This window comes from Paroedura picta, chromosome 3 (assembly GCF_049243985.1).
Source record: "Paroedura picta isolate Pp20150507F chromosome 3, Ppicta_v3.0, whole genome shotgun sequence".
In the NCBI taxonomy this organism is placed as follows: domain Eukaryota; kingdom Metazoa; phylum Chordata; class Lepidosauria; order Squamata; family Gekkonidae; genus Paroedura; species Paroedura picta.
The window spans coordinates 62,811,514-62,833,998 of record NC_135371.1 but is presented as its reverse complement, the minus strand read 5'-3'; the positions used below and the strand labels follow the sequence as shown (position 1 = coordinate 62,833,998).

The following is a 22,485-nucleotide window of genomic DNA, read 5'->3' as shown; positions in this document are numbered from 1 at the left end:
TCGTCAGTTCCCTTTAATTTTGGGCAAAAATCGTGCCCGGGCAGGGAGGGGGATTTTTTTTTTCACTCGGGGGAGCATGGTAACGATGACTCGTCAGCTCACACGCCAGCTAGATGAGTCTCTACGTTAGGAAGAATCAAGGCATATTCGTTGAAACATGTGTGTGTGTGTGTGTGTGTGTGTGTTTAACCTGTGCTTAAAGCAGGGGTAGTCAAACTGCGGCCCTCCAGATGTCCATGGACTACAATTCCCAGGAGCCCCTGCCAGCGAATGCTGGCAGGGGCTCATGGGAATTGTAGTCCACGGACATCTGGAGGGCCGCAGTTTGACTACCCCTGGCTTAAAGGGAAAGGGGCTTTCCAGGAGCATGATAACAACCGCCCACTGGCTGTTCGTTTGATTGACAGCCAGGGGCGGGAACAAGCACAGAAAAAAATCACTTACTTTCTAGCAATTCCTGCAAGACCAGATACCTGTGGGGAACTAATGAAATGCTACTGGATTCCACTACAAATGAAGGTATGCGGAACGCCGAGATTCCACTATTTAAAATACCATTATTGCTTTGTGAAAGGAATTGGCAACATTGGTCCTTGTGTGGAATGGGCCTAGTTGTTCTCTCATTTGACCCTGCTAATGAAGCTGTATGGGGATAGTGGGCATAAACTGCAACCTTTTAACTCTTTAATTATATTAGTGAGGATTACGATATCTGAAGAAATTAGATACTTAGACCCAAAATACATTAAGCATTATTTTCATGATAAGGATAGTTCATTTTCCTCTTTAGAAGCTCTGGACAAAGCTCTGCCTCCTTTTGATTGTAACTCAGAAACCAGAGTGAGTTTATTCCTGACTCTTCTTTCAGTCTCCTTTTTTGTTGTTGTTGCATAAATCATACATGCCACTCATGTAGAATTGCAGTGCTTCTCTGCTACTGGTATGAAACTAGTAGAACAGCTCCTTTTCTTTCTCCAGCACCAATGCCTGGGTTGCCAAATGCAGACATTTATGGTACTCCTGCATCTTTAAGAAAGAAGAATTCATGCAACTGTTCCCCTCATGTCCTACTAAAACCAGAATCAGGGATGTAGAGTGGCTGGGGCAAAGGGGATGAATGGCCTGGCAGCCCCACAAGCCTGAAGGCCCTTTAACTTACAGATTCATATTGCTTAAGGTTGGTGGTTAAACATGGTTATGCTTCTCAGACATTTAAACCTTCAAGGGCAGTGGTTTACTGAATCAATGAACATTCACGGTTGCTAATGAATTCATTGTTCTAAAATGTTTGATATATATTGCATCTGTATTGCATGCACTTAGAATATTTTATGTTATTTACTGGCAATAACTATGTAGGGTGCAGGTGCGGGAGGCAAGTTTCTTTTTTGGCCTGTGCCCTTGGTTACATCTCTAACATCCTGTCAGGAGAAGCCACACCCAGTCACTAGTTCCTCTTCAAAGTATAGGAGCCTTCTCAGCTCTGCCAACAAAAATTAAATATCACAGCTTTGTAAAGCATAATCAATAATCCCAATTTGCAGCTGGCAATAGGTCTTCTCAAATGACAGAGTTCACAATTGAATCTCTACCCAAGTCTAGCACTCCGTCCACTGGCCTGCTCTGATTCTCAGTCTGTTTTCCCATCCTGTGTGAAAAGTGTTATATCACTAATAATGTTTGCTAATGTTTTATCTTGTGTTTTTCTTGTGTCAGCCCCAACACCAGGTATCTGGCAACACTACACAAAGCAATAGGGCTCCGTTTAGATAATTAGTCCAAGAAACCCCATACTGTCTCTAAAGGGTCATATTTATTCTATTACTTCAATGGAATTTGGAATCCATTAGAAATATAGCTGGGATAGCACAAAAGTTCCATCTGCATGGAGAGGAAACACTGAATCTCATTCTTTCCAGGGCTAGAAGTACAGTTCCCTTAAGGATACAAATGAAACCAGGTCACACATGAATTGCCTGGATTTCTAACCACCCCACCATACGGCAGCTGTGGAAGATCCTCTGTTAGTACTGAAACTTAACTCTAATCCTAGCATTTTTAAAGCTATTCTTCATATGTATTTTCTTCTAGTGCAACACTGAGAAAAGAGGCACAGTTATGTTTTTAAATTGTTGAATACCTTTCCTAGAATTTTTCTGACTCAGCTGTGTATCAGTCTCATCAAACTTCCCATCAAAAGTGGCCCAGTGCTGCATTAGAAGAGTTTTTACTGTACTGCATTACTTCATCTACTCCCCACAAAGTTTGGCCATGTGGCTTGCTTTCCTGAATCATCTGGAAATGGTTGAGGCCCCTGTAATTACAATAGTCCTCCCAGCTCTTCATTTACTGTGCTCTATAATAAGGCTACCATGGTAAACTGTCTTATTTGGTGTTTAATTATGATGTCAGACAAGGGTGTATTTTATTTCGCTGTTCAATTGTATGTACAACATGTCACAAGAAAAGCCAGATCAGATTTCGATGAAGAGGAATGAAAACTGACAGAAGAAACATTAACAGTTTCAGATATGCATATGACACCATATTAGTGGCACAAAATAGTGAAGATTAAAGCAGAGAGTGCCAAAGCAGGATTACAGCTAAACATCAAGAAGACCAATGTAAGAACTACTGAAGAATTATACCACTTTAAGGCCAAAATTATTCAAGGGTTACTATTCCTTGGTTCCATCATCAACCAAAAGGGAAACTAAAGGAACTAGAAAACATCCTTAAGTGTAAGGATGTGTTGTTGCTGAACAAGATCAAAACAATCCATACTATAGAATATCTAATTATTATGTATGCGTGTAAAAGCTGGACAATGAAGAAAGCTGTCAGGATGAAAACTGATTCATTAGAAATATGATGTTGGAGAAAGACAAAAGTAGGTTCTACATCAAATCAAGCCCAACCTCTCTCTAGAAGCTAAAATAACCAAACTGAGACTGATTCTGCATTGGCAGAAAAGGCTGGGCCGGCTTCTGTATGGCAGCAGGGCTAATTCCTGCAGCCACACCATGCTGGTGGCAGCCCGGCCCCATCCTGGTCCCGGTGCACTTTAGGCCGTCCGTTGCCCCATGGAAAGGGAACACAGATGTTTTCGCATTCTCGTCTGCTGCAGTGGCTAATGGGGCCTATCCAGCTGCAGGCCCATATGGACAGGGAAGAGGTGACAGAAAATGCTGACAGCATCCCGGAGGGGACAGAAAATGCCCCACTTGGCTCTGTGGCACTTTGCGGTTCCTTGGAGCCAAACGGGGCATTTGTTTGATTTGCACAAAGGTGGGATAGTGTTGTAATGCAATCCTACCTTCAGGCAAATAAGCCCTACACCTCCCCCCCCCACCCCATACATAATTGAAACTTTCTATCCAGGCTGCATTATGGGGACACAGAAATCCAGAGTGGATGGTGTGTGCTGTGGAAATAGGTCCCCCCTGGGGACACAGAAAGTGGCAGGGCATGCTGCTCCACCACAACGCACCAGCACTGGCCTAGAGCAGTTGCATTATGAAAAGACAAGTCTCATTAGAAAAGACAATAAGGCTAGGAAAAGCTGAATGCAGCAGAAAAGAGGATGAGCCAAAATGAGATGGATTGACTTCATGAGTGAAGCCACAGCCCTTAGCAAGGCTGTTAATAATAGGACATTCTGGAGGACATTAATTAATAGAGTTGCCATGTGTGAATAAATTTCACAGTACTTAATACTCCCACACAAGAACAACATTATTCATTTATGAATTGTATCCCTCCTCCCAATCGATTCTGTATCCTGTATTTGCACAAAGGTGTTTTAAAATGGAGCCATTAAGTTTTAAAATGCAACAAGAAGAGAATGATTTAAGCTACATTGGGTTTTCACTGGAAGGAAAGGGGAGTAAAAATGAAGCAAATAAAAGGTAACTTCAAAGAAATCCAAGATCAAAAACCAACACTGAAAGCAGGCAGCAGATATGACACTTCATCATAAATTTAAATAGAAACTAATCAATACTATTTCACACACAAAAGAAGTCCCGTGAAACAGTAGAATTTTACACTGGAAGGTGGGCTATGGATCAAAGGTAGAGTGCAGTTTTTTTCATGCAGAAGGTTCTAGTTAAAGGATCTCTGGTAACAGGTACTCAGAAAATCCCTTTCCCTGACTGAGCTCCTGGAGAGCTGCTGTCAGTCACATCATACAACTTCATATGACCAATTGTATAAAAACTTGTAACTTGGGGCCAGTGCTTAGTAGGGAGGAAACATTTATAGACCCCTGACCAGTGGCACACAGGTAATGCAAGGGCTGTCTGTGCATTATCATCAGTATTTATAAAACAAGCCAGTCAATAGCTACAATCCTAAATTCATTTACTCATGTGAGTCTCACTGAAGTACATGCAGTTTAGACCTCTGAGTGGTCAGGACTGAACTGTACAAATTACAGAAAATACAACTTCATACAATTGGTAATTAAGCTATGAAACCCAAGATATATTGATGGCCGCTGTTTATGGAGAACATGTCTATTGCGGGCTATGATGGCTAAGACCTCCAGGTGCTGGAGAGCAGTAAGTAGGTGAGAGTTGCTCCCTGTGGTCCTCCATGCAGCCACTGCTAGATACATGATACCAGACTAGAGAAACCACTGATCTGATCCTGCCTGGCTGCATCTATGTTCCTACAATCTTGCACTCTCCTGCATGGGAATCTTTCTCCCAGTTTCCAAATAGGTGAGCATTTAGTTACATGAAACACTTAAGTGTGTAATGCTGAACAACACTGTCTTTATGTAATGTGTTCTACAGCTGGACTCAGGAACTGAACGAGGATATGTGACTTAATGGCTCCTACAATGAGACTGCAGTTATCACCAACCCTAGTACTACCAAGCTCAGAACAGGCAGGTTTGTTGAACACTGTGACCAAATGGAAAGTATGCTTAGAAAACACTAGTGATAGGAAAGGGCATTCTGTACAGTCAAGGAAGACAGCAAACATTGTTTTGGCATATTAATAAACCTGATCTTCCCAGAACTTTGAATATTCAACAGGAATCTATACTCCAGGCTTTCAGACCTAAGAACAGTACACCCCACACAGGTAAACAAGTGAAGGGGATCCTCCTGACCTCCAGAGTTTGACTGATACCAACGCTGCCCATACCTATCTCTCCTCACTGCAATATCATGTACTGGGTTAAAACCCCTTTTTCTTTTAACAGATGCTAGTCATATATCCCACAGTGGGACAGGTAGGTAGGACCCCCGGAGAGGTGCTCTCAAGATGTCAGCATGATGTCACTGCACTGTCGTGCAAAAATGATGTTGATGTGGGCCTGATATGCATATGCAAACCAACATGCAGGCAGAAGAAAAAGATACAACCACTTTTCTAAATGAGCACCAATAGCTACACTACAACAATTGCATTGGATCTAGCAGTCCATTAGTGAAAAATATTGACAATCACAGATATCTCCAGTGTCTGTTCCCTCCTCCAGCAGTCCTTTATGATTCCTGGAAACTTTATGACTGTAGAACCAACGTGGGCTGGGAGCTGTTGAAGGGATGGGCAATATAAAAGATGTGATGTCACCCTCTCCCCCTCAGCCTCTGGACTATGTTAATTAGTCCATGTTAATTTTGCAGCCCCTGGTCTAACACAGGAAAGTTCTCCAGCCCTTATGTCTGCCAGTGCCTGGATCCAACCAACTGCTGGCCATAATTCAAGACCATCATCACCTCACAGGAGCAAAGCCTGATCGTGAGGAATAGAAAGAAACAACAGACTCCCAATGCAACTCCTTATAAGAGATTGGGTATTTACACATGAGTACACACAAAGCTGCCTTATACTGAGTCAACCCCCTGATCTACCAAGGTCAATACTGTCTAATCTGATTGTCAGAGCCTTTCTAGGATTTCAGGCAGAAGTCTTTCACAACACCTCCTACCTTATCCTTTTAACTGGAGATGCCAGGGATTGAACCGGGGACCTTTTGCATGCATGGCAAATCCTCTGCAGCCGAACCATAACCCCTGCCCTACAGTATGGGAAAATGGTATGAGAAATGGAATGAGGAGCACACGCATGGAACCATTCTAAAATCCATAGCTCACAGCCATATGCAGTGCTTGAGATCATGTGTCCTGCTGCTACTGACAAAGCCTACTCATACAGTTCTTCTAGACAGCTTTCCAACACAATGGACCTCATTCACAGGGCAGTGTCAACTATCTGCAGAGCCTACATGACCAACAACTGAATTGACTGGTGCACATCTCACTGGTCTGTTGTGAGGTTGCCAACTGGTGCCTGTACCACTACAAGCTGCTTCACAAGCGACTGTTTGACCAGCACAATTATCCCTGTCACAGGGATACAGTGATAGTGAAAAGTTATTTTGCTGTCTATTCATCTGGCTTTCAAAGTCACAGCAGTCTTGTTAAATGAAGACAGTTAGCCACCACATGAATCACCTTCAGAACTCCATTTCTGATTGTATTCAACATATGCTTGGTTTGTTGCATAGTTGTGTCTCTGATGTAGTAGTTCTGGATCTGTGCTTGCCCTCTGTCCTTTATTAATTTCAGCTGTCTTCAAAATGGGATTCATGTTAGGAGGAGACTGGGAGGGTCCTCCAATGTCTATACCAGTGTCTATACCAGTCTAAACTTTTGACCATGGAAGAGCCTCTGGAATAATTTTTCAGTCTTCAAGGAGACTTGGAAGTAATGTCAGCTAGCCACGGCTCCCTGCCACACCCCTGGAACTGACATAACCATTCAAACAATTTGCCTTCCTTTTGCTGCTTCCCCACCTTTCCTACTACTATGGTGGCTCCACCTCATGTTAGCTGGAAAGAAGGGCAGTGTCAGGGTGTTTCCGCACAAGGACCAATGTTGCCAATTGGTTCCACAAAGCGGAAACGCTATTTTAAATAGTGCAATCTCTGCGTTACGTATACCTGCCTTTGTAGTGGAATCCAGTAGCGTTTCATTCGTTTCCCACAGGTTTCCAGTCTCGCAAAAATTGCTAGAAAGGAAGCAATTTTTTCTGTGCTTTGTCCCGTCCCTGGCCGTCAATCAAACAAACAGCCACTGGGCGGTTGTTATCATGTCCCGAAAAGCCCCTTTCCCTTTAAGCAAAGGTTTTTTAAAAAACAAAAAACACACGTTGCAATGAATATGCCTTGATTCCTCCTAACGTAGAGATCCATCTAGCTGGCATGTGAGTTGGTAAGTCATCGTTACCATGTTCCCCCGAGTGAAAAGAAAATTCCCCCCCCCCATGGGCACGATTATTGGCCGAAAATAAAGGGAACTTGCAAACGGGGCTGTGTTGTGCTTGGGGACTTAGGGGAGCTTTAAAGCACTTCTGTGGAGGGACTGTAGCCGGAGAAGCCTCGCTGGGTCAATGAAGCCTCGCTAGTTCGTTGCTCTCTGCTCACTTTGAGGGGAAAAAAATGGCGATTGCTTTGCCGGAAGTTCAGAGGAGAGAGCCAGGGGGAAGGACTTTGTTGGAACCGCAACAATGGGAACACACAGGTCTTTTTCGCTAGTGTTGCAGATTGTTCGCAAGAGTGTAGCGCTTTTCGGAGGGTGAATCCACTTTTCCCGATTTCCCTAGAAGCGCTACAACAAATCGCTTTTCGCGGGAGTGTTGCAGATTGTGTGTGACGTCTTGAGGAACTGCAAAGTAGTAGCCTTTACAATTTGCAAGCCTTCTGCTACATTAAAGTCGTGCGGAACGGACCTCAGAATCCCCCCAGTTTCTGCCATGATTTATAAAAGTTCTCTGAACCTGTTTGTAACTGTTTTGAAATGTATTCTTGTTCTTTTCCCCTCTGCCTGCTTTGCTGGCTCCAAGGTCACTGCTAGTTGCTCAGTTATCTCTTTCAACTGGGCCTCTCAGCCTTGCACCTGCATTCCTATCTATTATCTACTCCTTGCTGTGTGAAACTTAATGGTTCTGGGGAAGGTGGGAAAATTGTTGGAATAAGAGCTGGTGTTTGTTCTGTGTGGCTCAGAATCATCTATGTGGGTCCAAGAGGTTCTGCTTGAATTAATTACCACCTTTTCACAGTGGTGTTTATTTGCAAGTCAGGCAGGAGCTGAGAAGACAGGGCTGACCCCCTCCCATACCATGCCACAAATGACCCCCCCCCTTTGATTTTTATTCCCATGGCCTACCCACTGAGACCTCTAGACAGAGGCAGCCATTTCTCTAGCTTGTGGCCAAATCCATTAAGAGAGGAGGGTAAAGGCTACAGACCCCTTCTGGAGCTCCAGCAGGCCCCTTGGGATCCACGGACCCGTAATTGGGGTTCCCTAGTCTACACAACTGTGCCCAGCAGAGGGAGGCTCCTCCAGTTTCACAGTCCCCCTGACCACTGTTTAACTGTGATCCCATGCAGGCAGCATTAGGGAAGATGAAGAAACAACAGTAACTATCTACATAAAGGTAAAGGTATCCCCTGTGCAAGCACCGAGTCATGTCTGACCCTTGGGGTGACACCGTCTAGCGTTAACTTGGCAGACTCAATACAGGATGGTTTGCCATTCTATCTACATGGGGGAAAACTAATCAAAACTACTGACATCATGAATAGCCAATCAGTATAAGAAGTTATCCCCTGTTACTGGGTTTGTGCCAGGGATTCCTGGAAGGCTGCTCTAAACACTAAACACATGCAGGGGTTGAACTGAGACATGCTAACTCTATGCTGGGCTACAATACAATGCATTTCTCAGCAGTCTGTCCTGCCCAGTTTCCATTGTCCTTGTCAAGTGGCTAGGTAGCAGAGAATGAAATGGAACTAGGTGTCCTGAATTCTAATCTAACCAACATCCTTTTAATACAACACCCTTTCACTTTATTGCCTACTAAGCTTCTTCCACAACCTATTAACATTACTAATGTAATATAGATAGCAAATTACTGGGTGCAGACAACTTTGCCTTTCATATACTTGTCAAGCATAAATTGACGGCAGTAGGTCCCAAGAAAAATAGGAAAGGGGAAAGAAATTGGAGAACTTCAGCATATTCTCAGGCCCATTCCGCGCAAGAATCAATGTGGCAAATTGCTTGCAGAAAGAAATAACAGAATTTAAAATAGTGGAATTCGGTGTAACGCATACCTGCCTTTGTAGTGGAATCCAGTAGCATTTCAATCGTTTCCCACAGGTTTCCGGTCTCGCCAAAAATCGCTAGAAAGGAAGCGATTTTTTTCCTTGCTTTATCCCGCCCCTGGCCATCAATCAAACAAACAGCCAATGGGCGGTTGTTATCATGCTCCGGAAAAGCCCCTTTCCCTTTAAGAACATGTTTTTTTTTTAAAAAAGAAAAACACACGTTGAAACGAATATGCCTTGATTCCTTCTAACGTAGAGACCCATCTAGCTGGCAGCTGGCATGCGAGCTGCCGATTCATCGTTGCCACGCTCCACCAAGTGAATCCCCCCCCCGTGCACATGCGCGATTTTCAGCCGAAAATAAAGGGAACTTGCAAACGGGGCTGTGTTGTGCTTGGTGACTTAGGGGAGCTTTAAAGCAGCTCTGTGGAGGGACTGCAGCCGGAGAAGCCTCGCTGGGTGAATGAAGGCTCGCTGGCTCGTTGCTCTCTGTTCGCTCCGAGAAAAAAAAATGGCGATCGCTTCGCCGGAAGTTCAGAGGAGAGAGCCAGAGGGAGGGACTTTGCTGAAACCACAACAATGGGAATGCACAGAACTTTTTCGAAACTGTTGCAGATTGTTTGCAAGAGTATAGCGCTTTTCAGAGGGTGACTCCACTTTTCTGGATTTCCCTTTAAGCACTACAACGAATCGCTTTTTGTGGATCGGTTTCAGGAGTGTGGCAGATTGTGTGCGACGTCGTGCATAACTGCAAATTAGTAACGTTTACAATTTGCCACACTCCTGCTACATTTAACTTGTGCAGAATTGGCCTCAAAGTCTCTCAGAGGAAGTAGCATAGGAATCTTCACTACACTTTGGAAAACGTTCATATAACTTGGTCTGAATGACTAATAAAGTTAGAATTGAATTGGAAATGGGGTAAGTTGAAGCACTCTTACCATCCTAAAAGTGGATGATCTGGCAGGGTTTGCCTCATTTTATTATTCTGCTATCTCGGTATGTGCAAGAGCCAATAAGAGAGAATGCCAAGGCACAAAGGCGAGAGCACTTTTTAATACAATGCCATCATTATAATTGGGGCTTTACAAAATTCCACCTGGAAGAAAGACAGATTCCCTGCCTCTAGATTACACTGAAACAGAACAGACAGATTTAGGAAAGAAGAGGAAAAACAAAGGCTGAACAAAAGCCATTTTGTCCCAAACTATTTTATCCTGTTTTATGTGATAGAAATCGGATCTAACAGAGCAAGATGTAAATTTGTTCTGATTTTTGCTTGTTGACTTGGAAATACACACCTCTAGGTTCAAGGGACTCACGACTAAATAACCACACCCAGGACTGCTGCCTTTAATTCTATTACAGCATTTATGATTCTTTTATTCAATATATCAATGTATTTCTATGTTAATTGTCAGTGCTGTCAGCCTCTGCCTTGCAGTTCTTAACAAATGAAGAACTCAGTCTTGTAAAGGAATTTCAACTCATGATCTTAAGGCCTGTTGACGACTCATGGTGCCCACCCACAGCCATTTTTGTTCTAAAGTGGTTCCTGACATGCAGGTTCTTCTGGTAACTTTGCCTATGGAACACAGTAAAGAACAATAGAAATTCAGGCTCAAGGAGATAAATCTACGAAGGATCTCGGTGTAAGGCAGAAGATTTATTGTATTTAAACCATTTTATGCTGTTTTCCCACTCAATTAGGGTCTACAAGGCAGCAAACAAAATATCTAAACATTTGAACAAATAAAATACAGTTAAAATATAAAATTCAATTAAAACACAGAACAAACAGCTCTAGGAGGGGGACCAAAACCCATTATTGGGGCTATGCCAGATGAAACAAAAAAAGTGTTCATCTGCTATGGTAAAAGACACTAATGGAGGAAAACAGACAACTCTCCTTGGAGAGAGAGTTCTATAGTTTTGGTACCACAAGAGAAAAGGCTCTTTCTCAGTTTACTACCTGTCTAGCTTCAGATGGCATCATGGCAGAGGCAACTGAAACAGGGCCTCCTTGAGGATGACTAGAGTTAGCGGGTAGGTTTATATTGGAGAAGGCAGTCCTTAAGGTAAACTGTCCCAGGAGGTACACAGCTTTAAAGGAGGTAGCAGTTTCCTTCTCTGTCTCACCATCTGAACGCTGTTTTCTCTGAAGAACTGGCAAAAACAGCAGCACACCTATTGAAAGGAAATTTTCAAGGAGTCTTGGGACAGTCTGAGAAGCTTGCTATTATTTTCTTTTGCTTTTTATCTATCAATAGTGGACAGGGGAAACATTCTGCAGGTGTAGATTCTCCCATCACTGCAATGTTATGAAAGAGAAGCAACAGCTGGCAAACCTGCCACACAACTCACAAGCTTTCTTTGGAACATGTGTTCTATGGCAGTGGACTACTATAGAAAGGGAATGACAGGACACAACAGGAAGGCTGCCTGTAACATACTGAGTAAAAGCTTTCCCTCATTGCATAAGCAATCTTAATGGGATATGCATAAGACTACATCAAGATTATTTTTCTTCAGCTATTCTACTAATGGACACAGGCACTACTGCATGTTAATTTAAAAACTCCAACACACACACACACACAAATCTTGATTTGGTCACATGCACCCTCATTTTGCTTTTAGTCAGTGTTTATGAAAGCACACAAGCACAAATGCACTGCAGAGGTCAGAAAGACACAAATAAGATGAAAGAATGAAAAGTTGTGACAAAGTATATATCCACAGAGTACAGTACAAAATTTGGAAATATAAAACCAAACAGTGGCATAATGAACTAGTTCTATTTCAGATGAGGTCATTTGGAATTTTGAAATACAGGAGGAAATTCAGATGATAACATCCTTAATATAGACCAGCGATACACAGGGGGATGGGCTTTAGAAAAATCATATTTTAAAATTATTTTCATTTTTATATATAGCTCACTTTTCTCCCTATTGGAGACTCAATACTGCTTATCACATTGTTGTCCTTCCTCTATCTTATCATCACAACAACAGCCACCTCCAAAATGTTATTGAGTTCCCAGCCTTCCTCATGTTGCTTTTTGTCTATTGGCTCCCTCCCACATATGCACATACACCATCCCACGCCACTGCTCTCATCATTATGCCTCAGTGCCTCCCCAGGTCTCATTCTGAATTCCTGGATACAAAGCATGTTCCCAAATAGTTATTTTAATTTATTGTAGTTGAAATTCTTGATGTTCAACTGACAGTGAAAAAAAGTTCTGATTGGCAATGAAGTCTTTGGCTTGTATGTTGCCGGCCAGCCCACAAAATGATGTACTTCTGCTGCTAATGATCCCGTGGCTACTGTGTGATTTCCCCACTGAATTACCAGGTCAGCTGAAGAGTCTGTTCTGGGCCGTTGCTCCAGTTCCTGCCCCTAATTATGAAAGTTAAGATAGTCATGCATGCTGCAGAGATGAACTCACTTCTTCTGCCCCAAGCTGCTCTTTGGGAGGAAGCAAGAGCCATACACGGATAAAGGTGGATAGAAATCCAGCCTTTAGAAGAGAAAGTCATTGTTCCTCATAGAATGGGTCTGCAAAGTAAGAGACAATAGTGGATGTACCATCCAAGTATCTTGAGGTAATCTTTGTTCCAAATCGCTTCTAAATTGCAGTGAAATAAATTACTACTTGTGTAAGTGGTGTGGGATAAGAGGCAAACAACACTGAGATTTGCTTAGGTGACAGGCAGAGTGAACAGCAGCAATTTGATTGCCTAGCAATAAGGATGGCTACAGCACCTATTGATCAGACAAGGTAAAAAAGTTCCATGCACATGAACACAGTGTTAACTCAGTTATGCTCCACTGTGACAAGAGGAATACAAACATTTATCACCTTCAAGTGGATTGTCACTATCATCCTTCTGTATGATAAAGGGAATTTTACCACAGATGTGTGGTACAATGCTCATCTGTGCCTATTTACATTCAGTACTCTTTTGGCAAAAGAGCTGCACACAATGCTTCCTAATTCCTTATCACAACCACACTAAATCCCCAGCCTCACTACAGGAATTGTTCTTTCACACTTTCCTAGTTCTAGAACATGGAGCACGTCTAGTTCTGGCTCTGATAAACCAGTACTCCTTGGTGCAATGGTTCCTTCTCAACATGGTGTTTTAAAACTCTGCCCTGTTTTTTAGCAGGATGGCTCTTCTTGTTTGTGTAGTAAAAGTTATCAGAGACTACTGAATGGAGCCTGAATAGATGCTATACTTATGTGCTCTAAAACACACACACACACTTCAAACCCCCCCCCCATGAACATTGACCTTTTACACATTAAGAGAACCTAAAGAAGAATTTGCCCTTATTTATGTGTTTTAAATTATCATCCTCTCTGAGGCAGTATACTGATTGGACTGCCAGCTGGGGTATGGTAGGGAATCTGAGGTGAAAGAAATGGAGGCAACAGGAAATAAATCTCTGGGTAAGCACTGACAAGTTGCAGCAGGGGGCACATGTGTATTTGGCCCCCAGTTTCAGTACAAGGAGCAGAGTATAGATTGCTTCACTGTCTTGCCAGCCATAACACAGCTTTGAAAACAATGCCCTGAGAAAACAAGCCAGTCCTCTGAGATAAGAGGTTTACTTATTATACGTCCGCCAAAGCAAATAGTCCCAACTGGTTATTGTTCTTTACAGTTTATGTACCTTGAGCTGCCACCTCCTGGATGCTGTTGGTGAGGAGATTTGGCCTTTCAGCCAGGCAAAGTCATCCCTCAGCCTTAAGAAATTGCATAGCTGTCCTTCAACACATAGTCCTCCTCATATGTCCTTTATGTCCTCCTCATAAAGACGCTGCCTAAATCTGATGTGAGTGCCTGGTTTATTTCTGTACAAACAGTGACTTGACATATAAACCAAAGTATTCCAGGAGCAGTTGTAATTATGGAAGCAATTCCAACGTATTTTAATTAATAATTAATTACAATTTTATAGGGATTTTGTGTGTTCAATACTGTATGTGAACCTCTTCAAATCGGCCCTGCAAGGAGGAGTGGTGTACAAAATGAATAAATAAATAAAATACTACACATATTTATCCATAAAATTTCTATCCCACTACAAAAGAAGTCTAACAAGACCTCTAACAATGCTGCTACTGCTCCGTTGCCATCTTGTTTCCTCATATAGCAAAGCTTACATAAAATATCCATCAATATCCAAAACAGTCTATGGTGGATTGGCTGAGAGAAAATAAACTGAAGTACAGAGATTACGATGGAGAGGAGGGATTCAGGGAACTAACTGGTAAAGGAAATGTCTGCTGTGGATGAGATTGTACCCTTCATGAAGGGTCAGGTTCATAACACGGAAGTCCTCCCAGATCCAGCACTGTAGCTTGATTTTGAAGTAACAGATACCCAACTTTGTTGTTATGTTGTTGTTGTTAGTTGCGAAGTCGTGTCTGACCCATCGCGACCCCATGAACAACGATCCTCCAGGCCTTCCTGTCTTCTACCATTCCCCGGAGTCCATTTAATTTATTTAAATTACCCAACTAAGAGTGCCTTTTACCAGTGTTCTCTGATTCACCAGCTATGCTTTATGCTGGAAGTGAAAAATGATGCAACAATCATTCATGCCTTGGTGACCTTTCTGTTTAGACTACCATAATGGGATCTACATGGGGCTTCCCCCTTATGACTATACTAGGAATTAAGCCCGCTGTAGTTGAAATACAGCGGGCGCTAGGTGGGGGATAATGTGGGTGCAGGAGGGTGTTAGATGGGCCCTGGCTTCGAGGGGTGGTGGCTGTCGGTCTGGGCCCCCCCTGCCCATCCAGGAGACTCACCGGGTCCCGAGCACGCGGCAGTGTGCTGGATCATAGGTGGGCAGCGGGAGGGCAGGCGGGTCAGGGCAGGCTCCGAAGGCTTCGCGTGTCGGTCTAGCAGCAGCGGCTCCGCGGCGGCGGCGCTCTGTGTAGCGCTGGCATTTTCAGGCAGCGGCGCCGAGGCGTCAGTGAGGCGCTGGCCTAGGAGCGGCTCTGCGGCGTTGGCAGATTCATGGCGGCCATCTTGTCTCCTTCAAGCTGGCATGGGCGGCGGTCCAGCGGCAGCGACTCCGCGGCGGCGCTCTGTGCAGCGGCGGCATTTTCGGGCGTCGGCAGGTCGTTGACCTAGGAGCGGCTCCGCGGCATTGGCAGATTCATGGCGGCCATCTTGTCTCCTTCAAGCTGGCATGGGCGGCGGTTCAGCGGCAGCTGCTCCGCGGCGGCGCTCCGTGCAGCGGCAGCATTTTCGGGCATCGGCAGTTTGTTGGCCTAGGAGCGGCTCCGCGGCATTGGCTGATTCATGGCGGCCATCTTGTCCCCTTCAAGATGGCGTGGGCGGCGTTCCAGCGGCAGCGGCTCCGCGGCAGCACTCTGTGCTGCGGCGCCATTTTCGAGCGGCAGCGGCAGGGTGCTGGGCGAGGAGCGGCTTCGTGGCGTAGGCTGAGTCATGGCCGCCATCTTGTCTCCGTTGAATTGTCGTGGGCAGCGGCAGCGGCGAAGTGTTGTCAAAGCGGCGAAGCGTCTTGTAGGAGTGGCCGCGGCAGTGGGGAATTCCAGGCCCAAGCGGGGAAGCGGGAGCGTGTATGTGGGGGGTTGGGGGTGGGAAGGGCGCGGGTGTCGGCGGGCGGGGAGGCTCCTTGTAGGTCGGGGTGAGAAGGGCTCGCGTGGCGGATGGGGGGGTAGGACGTCCGTGAGTTGCGCGGGCGGGGAAGGGCAGTTGCTGGGCGGAGGGGAAGAAGTTCCCCAGGAGCCCAGCGGCGTGGGGCAAGGCTCCTGGCCGGCAGCCATCCGGCAAGGATGGCTGCTCGGGAGGAGTGTAGAGTTAGCGGCGGGCCGTTTGGGAGACGGGCCGAGTGGCCAACAGTGGCCAACACTTGGCCCCTGAGTGGCACTCTGAGAGTTTTTATCCCGGACAGGTCCCACCCTAACTCTTCCCCACCAGCCCTTACTGCTTTATTTAGTCTGTGGCGCCCCACGCCGCGGGACGTTTAAAGATGGGAAGAAATTCAGTTAAAAATGCTGCTTGCCAGCTTTGTTTCAGGAATTATCTGAACAGAGCACATCACAGTGGCATTTATTTATCATAATCATATGACATGTATGTAATATAGCCAGGAGATCCTAAAATTGTCTGGCTCTCAGGCAAGAGATGTTCAGAGACAATTTGCCATTGCCTGCACCCGGATCACATCCCTGAGGCATTCCTTGGAGATCGCCCTTCCAAGTGCTAGCCAAGGCTGATACTGTTTAGTTTCCAAGAACTGATATGATCAGGTGTGCCTGGGCTATCCAGGTCATCACAGTGGCATTACAGTGATATCTGCACAAATTTAAAGTATCAATTTTGACCTGTAAAGTCTGGCTTCAGAGTACATACTTTCAAATGAGCCAATTTGTTCCTTAAGAGGTGCCAGTGAGGTCCTGCAAAGAACACACTCAGACCCATTATGTACAGGGGGAATAACGCACATTCGGGGTGGAATGGCGACGACTAAAATCACCAATAACGCATGGTGCCGGCTGCAACTGGCCACAGATTCGGTGCATGCTGCCAAAAAAGCCGCGTTAGCGAAACGCGGAAGAAAGTGCAGCTTCCGGGTGACCGGGGCGCAACCAGAAGCGACGCTGGGATCGCTGCGTGCATAATCGGTTACTCTGGGTTTTGCCGCCGTCACGCCCCGTCCGTGCATAACCGGTGTGCTTCACGTCTTCCCCCTCTGCGTTTTCCATGTGACCCAAAATCGCCATTTCGGTGGCCGTTCATAATGGGCCTCAGGCAGATTCACCACTGACCTCTTATCAAAAGCAAGGTTTTTCAGTAGTTGCTGCTGCAGCACTGTGCAATCAGCTTCCACAGGAAGTCTACCTTTCTTCTTCACTTGTTTCCTTTTGGAAGTGGACAAAGGCAATTGAAACTGGAATTTACTTTATATTGAAGTTAGCATTGATGCCATGCTGTTGCTGAAAAGCTTTTAGGTAAGTGATCACAAATAGTTCACGGAGTTTGAGATAGCTGTGCATGAATTTAGGATTTTTATTGGGTTCTATTATACTTCATGTTGATTTTAAACTGTAAGAGTCCTTGCAACTCAAAAACAGTACAGAAAAATTGCAAATAAATAAATGACTTTGAAGGTAGTCACGTGGATTGGGTGCATGTAATGAGAAATAAATGCTCATTCATTGCACCATATGCTGGCTGTCCAGAAAGCCTCGGTGTCAAAGAGCCTCATTTTGCTTCTTGTGATTAGAAACACACAGCATTTGAAGCAGCATCTCCAAGTTAAGGAATCTGAGGTCCTTGCTCACCCTGTACTATTGCTTAGCTTGTTCCGGTCATACTACCCCACAGTACCTGCCAGCGAAGTGGGGATACAGAACAATGGCTGCAGGAATGACGTGAGAATGAATGAATGAGTGCAAGGCTCTTTGAGATGATCAGATGACAAGAACACAGGAAGAGCCGCAGGAAGAGCCGATCCTCCAATACGAATTTTTTATTGTTCAAGCTATAAACAACTGCACTCTTGTTCTGGTTCAAAGCAAACAAATATCCAGTCTTCTCAGTAGCCTGGCAAGAGAAAGAGTACCTTGACCTCATGATAGAGACAAAGTTGTGCCTTCCATTACCAGACCTCAGAGCATCATCTTGAAGCATGTGTTTGATGCTGGCTTCTGGAATAAAGCCATTGTTTCTTAGAACATTTTGAAAAAGACATCTTCTGTCTTTTAAATCAAGAAGATAGAGATTAGTAAGTAGAGTTTCTTTTAAAACAAATTTCCATGACACTGGGGGTGTCCCATTTTTTTTAACAAGGTTTCAATGCCCTTACCTTCTGAATAAAAGGCAAACATTCAACACTTTAGGACTCATCATCACTGCACTGCAATTCTAGGGGGGGAAATTGCATATATTGGATTTCAGCCTATTACACAATGGTCAAAGGCTAAAAATCCTACTTTAACCCCTACTTTGGAGATCAGTACAACCTGACATGGTTCTTGAGATCTGGTATTTACTTTCATTCTGTCTCCTCTTGAGAAGTAACAGGCTGCCTTCTCCTTTTTCCTTGACAATTGTATTCACAGCCGTAGAACAGCAGAAACCTCCAGGAAATGTTGAGCCTGAGGGACTATTCATAGGATAACAAACCACTGAGGAAGAGAACATCCTTGAAAATGGGCCATTGAAAAAGAAAAAAATTGTGTTTATCTGGAACCCGTTTTGATTTATATTTACACGTTAAATATCTACAAAATAAATTGGAATAAGAATAACCAAAAAAATTACATTTTTGTATCAGCCAATTGGATGAATTTTTTCAGTAAGAATTATGGAAATGGCAAATGTTTTTTAAAAAGTAAATTTCTAGCCCTTGAAGATACAAGAAAAAAGACCGCACACTTTCAACTGTGTACATTACTTTGGGAAATGAGGCAGTTGCAGGCATGACGTTGTAGCCCTTCTCTGCCCCTCCCCTGATCACACAGAGTACCTTTTTGCTGTATACACAGAGATCTATTGAAGAACCCTTGTTCTAGGTATGTGGAAGAAACTGGCCAAAAGCAAGGGCAAGTAGCCCATCAGAGAACACAGCATACTTCCTGAAGTGAGGAAAACACATCTATAAGGCAAGCTCTATAAATACTTACCTAGGAATTAAACAGCAGTCTCTCTGTTCACCTTTCTCACTACAGAGTGCACATACTCACATACATACATAGCCCAGCCAGTATAGTGAATGTTATATTCAAAACAAATGATTCCTACAGCCATAGTGGCTATTACAAAATTCAAGTATAGAAGCACCTTAAAGACCAATAATATTTCTCATGGTACAAAGTTTTGTAAGTCAAAGCCCACTTCATCAGCTACACGGCTACAATGGTATCACAAATAACACAAGTGAAGCCACAATCATACTTACAAGCAAAAAAACCCTGCAACTCCTTGGATCTCAATAGACTGTTACTGTGGGATAGTAGAATACCAAACTATCCTATCTCAAGTCTATAGCAGAAGATCCAGATATTTGATCTATGCTGCAAGAGTTTCCAGAGCCAGCAAACATATGTCACTCCTGTGCCCAATTAAAAATTAAAGCTGGAAAAAGTGTAGTTTTTAAAATGCATACAACACAGCAAATGCCAGACAAGTCCTTATCCCCTGGATAACCCAGCCACTTGGACAGTACTTTCCAAGACTTCACCCTCAATAGTCTGTGATGTTCAAATATGGAGGGAAAAAAAGTATTAGTAATGAGATCAGTATGTCCTGCTGCATTTATGGCCATTCATCCAGCTGGAGAATTTCATAAAAGAGAAAAGAAATGCCCACCAGGATCCTTTCATCTAAAGAAGTGTCAACATTTCAGATTTTCTCCAAATGCAGCCACAATAAATATGACATTAAATGAAGCAACCCAGTTTTCAAGAGCTTCATATCCATTAATTCTTACAGGGCCGGATTTTCCTATAGGCTAACTAGGCTTCAGCGTAGGGACTCAAGATGAAGAGGGCCTATATTCCACATTTTTTATAAAGGTTTATACCAATCACATGTTTCATTTAACATATTGATATATATCACAGTAATGATGTATTTTATTATCTCTCATGTAATTTATAAACTTAAAAATGGGAGGTGAAAGGGCCACATAAGTGGAATAGCCTAGGGCCTCTTTTCATGACAATCTGGCCCTGAATCCTTATGACAGCCCTGTAAGGCAGGCCAACATCATTATCCCCATGTTGCAGACTGGGAGAGGGGGCTGAATCTGAAAGAATAGCAGCATGCCTGCATCTGAGGTGAGTACTAGTAGTTCTCACTCATAGTAATAGCTCTCAGAACAGCGAAAGTACAAGTCTGGAAGAAACCTCTGGAGCTCATTTAGGCCAACTTCTTGTACTAGGAAATAAATAAAGATACACCAGTGACCATGACTAATGTTTATAGAAGTCAGTGGGTATAGTGGTTAAACTAAAGTGTCAGATAAAGATCTGGGAGATGCAAATTCAAATATCCATTCTGCCACAGAAACTTGCAGAGTGACCTTGGGCCAGCCTCACACTTCATCCTAAATTGCCCCACAGAGTTGTTGTTAGGAAAACATGGATGGAAGAACCATTTCGGCCACTCTGGATCCCCACTGGGGAGAAAGGCAGGGTTTAAAAGAAGCAAATAAATAATCTCCCAGCAATGTACATTTCACAGCCTTTTGTGAATCTCTTGCTTTGATGCCAAACTAACTCCATCTCTGTCCCCTCTAATAATTTAGTCTTTATGTCAGTTTCAGAAACTGCATTATTTTGCTTCAAATCACATTGACTGAATTGAAAAATATCAGAGTCAGAAGAGAAGCTACCGTATAGAAGTAATTTGGTCAAAAGAAAGTACAATGTGTATTGGCAGCATCCACCAACAGAAAAGGTGAAAACCACGCTGAAAGCATCCTCAAACTACAAGTCTGAATATATGTATGACTGGAAGCAAGTTTTCTAATTGGAAACTTGAGACTTTTTCTCTTCCTCTGTAGCATCAAAAATGGATTAGTCATGATAAATTAGTGTAGAAGGTGCAGTAGCTGCTTACACAAGCATGAATTTATTAATCAACTGTGCATCAAAAACATTAATGTACCATTTCTCTGAACTTACAATAGATTTGAACATGGTGCCTGCACTATGATAGGAAAAGTATTCATGTCTTATTCCTGCATTGAGGGGGCACAAGTTATCCTCTGTAACTCTTCCTCCCCAATTTAAAAGGAAGAAGCTAATGTGCAGCCTAGAAGAAATGTTCCTAGTTCTGTCATGTCTGAAGCTTTGCCTGATCATACTTGGGGCAATGAGGAAGTTTTCCCTTCTCCAGCCCCACTGCTTTGCAGGTCTGCCTCCGCCATAGTGTCTGGCACATCCTGTTTGCCTCATCCATCTGAATTTGCTGGTATAAATATATTTCTTGCCCCTCGCTGGTAATAAAGTCCTGAAGAGCCCTGAAGGCACTCTGCACCTAAAATCAAAACCTAAACACTTGTTTCAGTGTTGAAGTTGCTTATACCATGTGGACTCTTGCTCTCTCATATACACACAACTTCTGAAAACAATTTTCATTTCCTTTACAAGTGAAGTGATGGGAAAGAACCCTGACTAGAGTTTGTATAAATCTGCTAGAGCCTCTAGTTAAAATTGTTTCGTGGGTCAAATTCAAGTTGCAGGCTGCAAATTGCTCTAAATCTCACACACAAAAAAGACTTTTCTGAGTAGGGCCATATGGCATGCCACAGTAGTAGTCGTGAAACTCGCGTGTGATCAAATCTCAGTGCTGGATTGTGAATGAGCCCAGTTCCATCCACCTTTCTTTTCTATTTGTAAAAAGCGGGAGCAGCATAATGTCCAAAACAATTTAGTTAGGAATACTGCCCAAATAAGACTAGAACTATTACAAATCCCCTTTTCCCAGGTACCAAAATTAAGTTAGGATAGGTTATTCATATTTCAAAAAGTGGCCATGTTAGTCTTTCTTAGCAGACCAAACAGGAGTCAAGTAGCATTTTAAACACTAACAGAATTTTATTCCAGCCTAAAAGTTCAGAGGCTATATCCAGTTTCTTTGGACACTATCTCCAGACATCCATTCTTCGGGAGAAAACCAGAACAAGAAACTAAAAGAACTCATTGATAAAAGTTTGGTAAGAGAAAGTGAGATGGAGGGAGGGAAACAGTCCAGAGTCTGGGATGGAAAGGCGCACCAGGAGGTCACGGAGTCCTGCCCCAAGGGAAGATCTGTCCCTCATCCACTCTGCGCAGGACCCCCTGCCATCCCGATAACGGGGGAAAGGAGGCAGTGGATGGCGCTTTTGCGGCCAGCCCTGCTCAGCCAGGCTCCGGCGGTTCATTCCTCACGTCTTGTCAGGATGTTAAAACCTCCGTGAACCCCCGCCCCAAGGCAGGTATTAGTCGCAGTACTACGTCGAGGGAGAGGGGCTCAGAAAAGTTCAAGCGGTCGTCTGGGCAGGGTGCTTCAAATGGCACTCTTCGGCTGCTCCTCCCGCGCGTCGCGTCGCGGCTTTATAAATAGCAATAGAAAGGCGAAGACTCTGTGGCAGACCCTCCAGCCCCTCCCGAGGCGCGAAGTCGGCTGTGACTTACGTGCTTGCCCTTCAAGCCCCGACCCAGTTCGAGCGGCCGCTGCCTCCGTCCGTTCCGCGCCGGCAGAAGCTGGCCAAACTTGCAGGTCTTCGGCGCGCCCGTCCGGCAATCCCGCGTCGCCCTCCTCGCTCTGCGCCCGCAGATTACAGAGCTCGCCAATAATCCCCAATGGAGG

At 44.1% G+C, this 22,485-nt stretch overlaps 1 protein-coding gene across 2 annotated transcripts in view; it reads right to left on the bottom strand.

Moving 5' to 3' along the window:
* Positions 1 to 22,485, bottom strand: part of SLC38A3 (solute carrier family 38 member 3) — a 106,600-nt gene extending 84,115 nt beyond the window's left edge. The window contains exon 1 of one of the 2 annotated variants that reach the window (XM_077326015.1): positions 22,311 to 22,485. The gene's annotated coding sequence lies outside the window, so the exon portion shown is untranslated. The remainder of the gene's footprint in view (positions 1 to 22,310) is intronic. The other variant, XM_077326016.1, reaches the window with a different exon arrangement.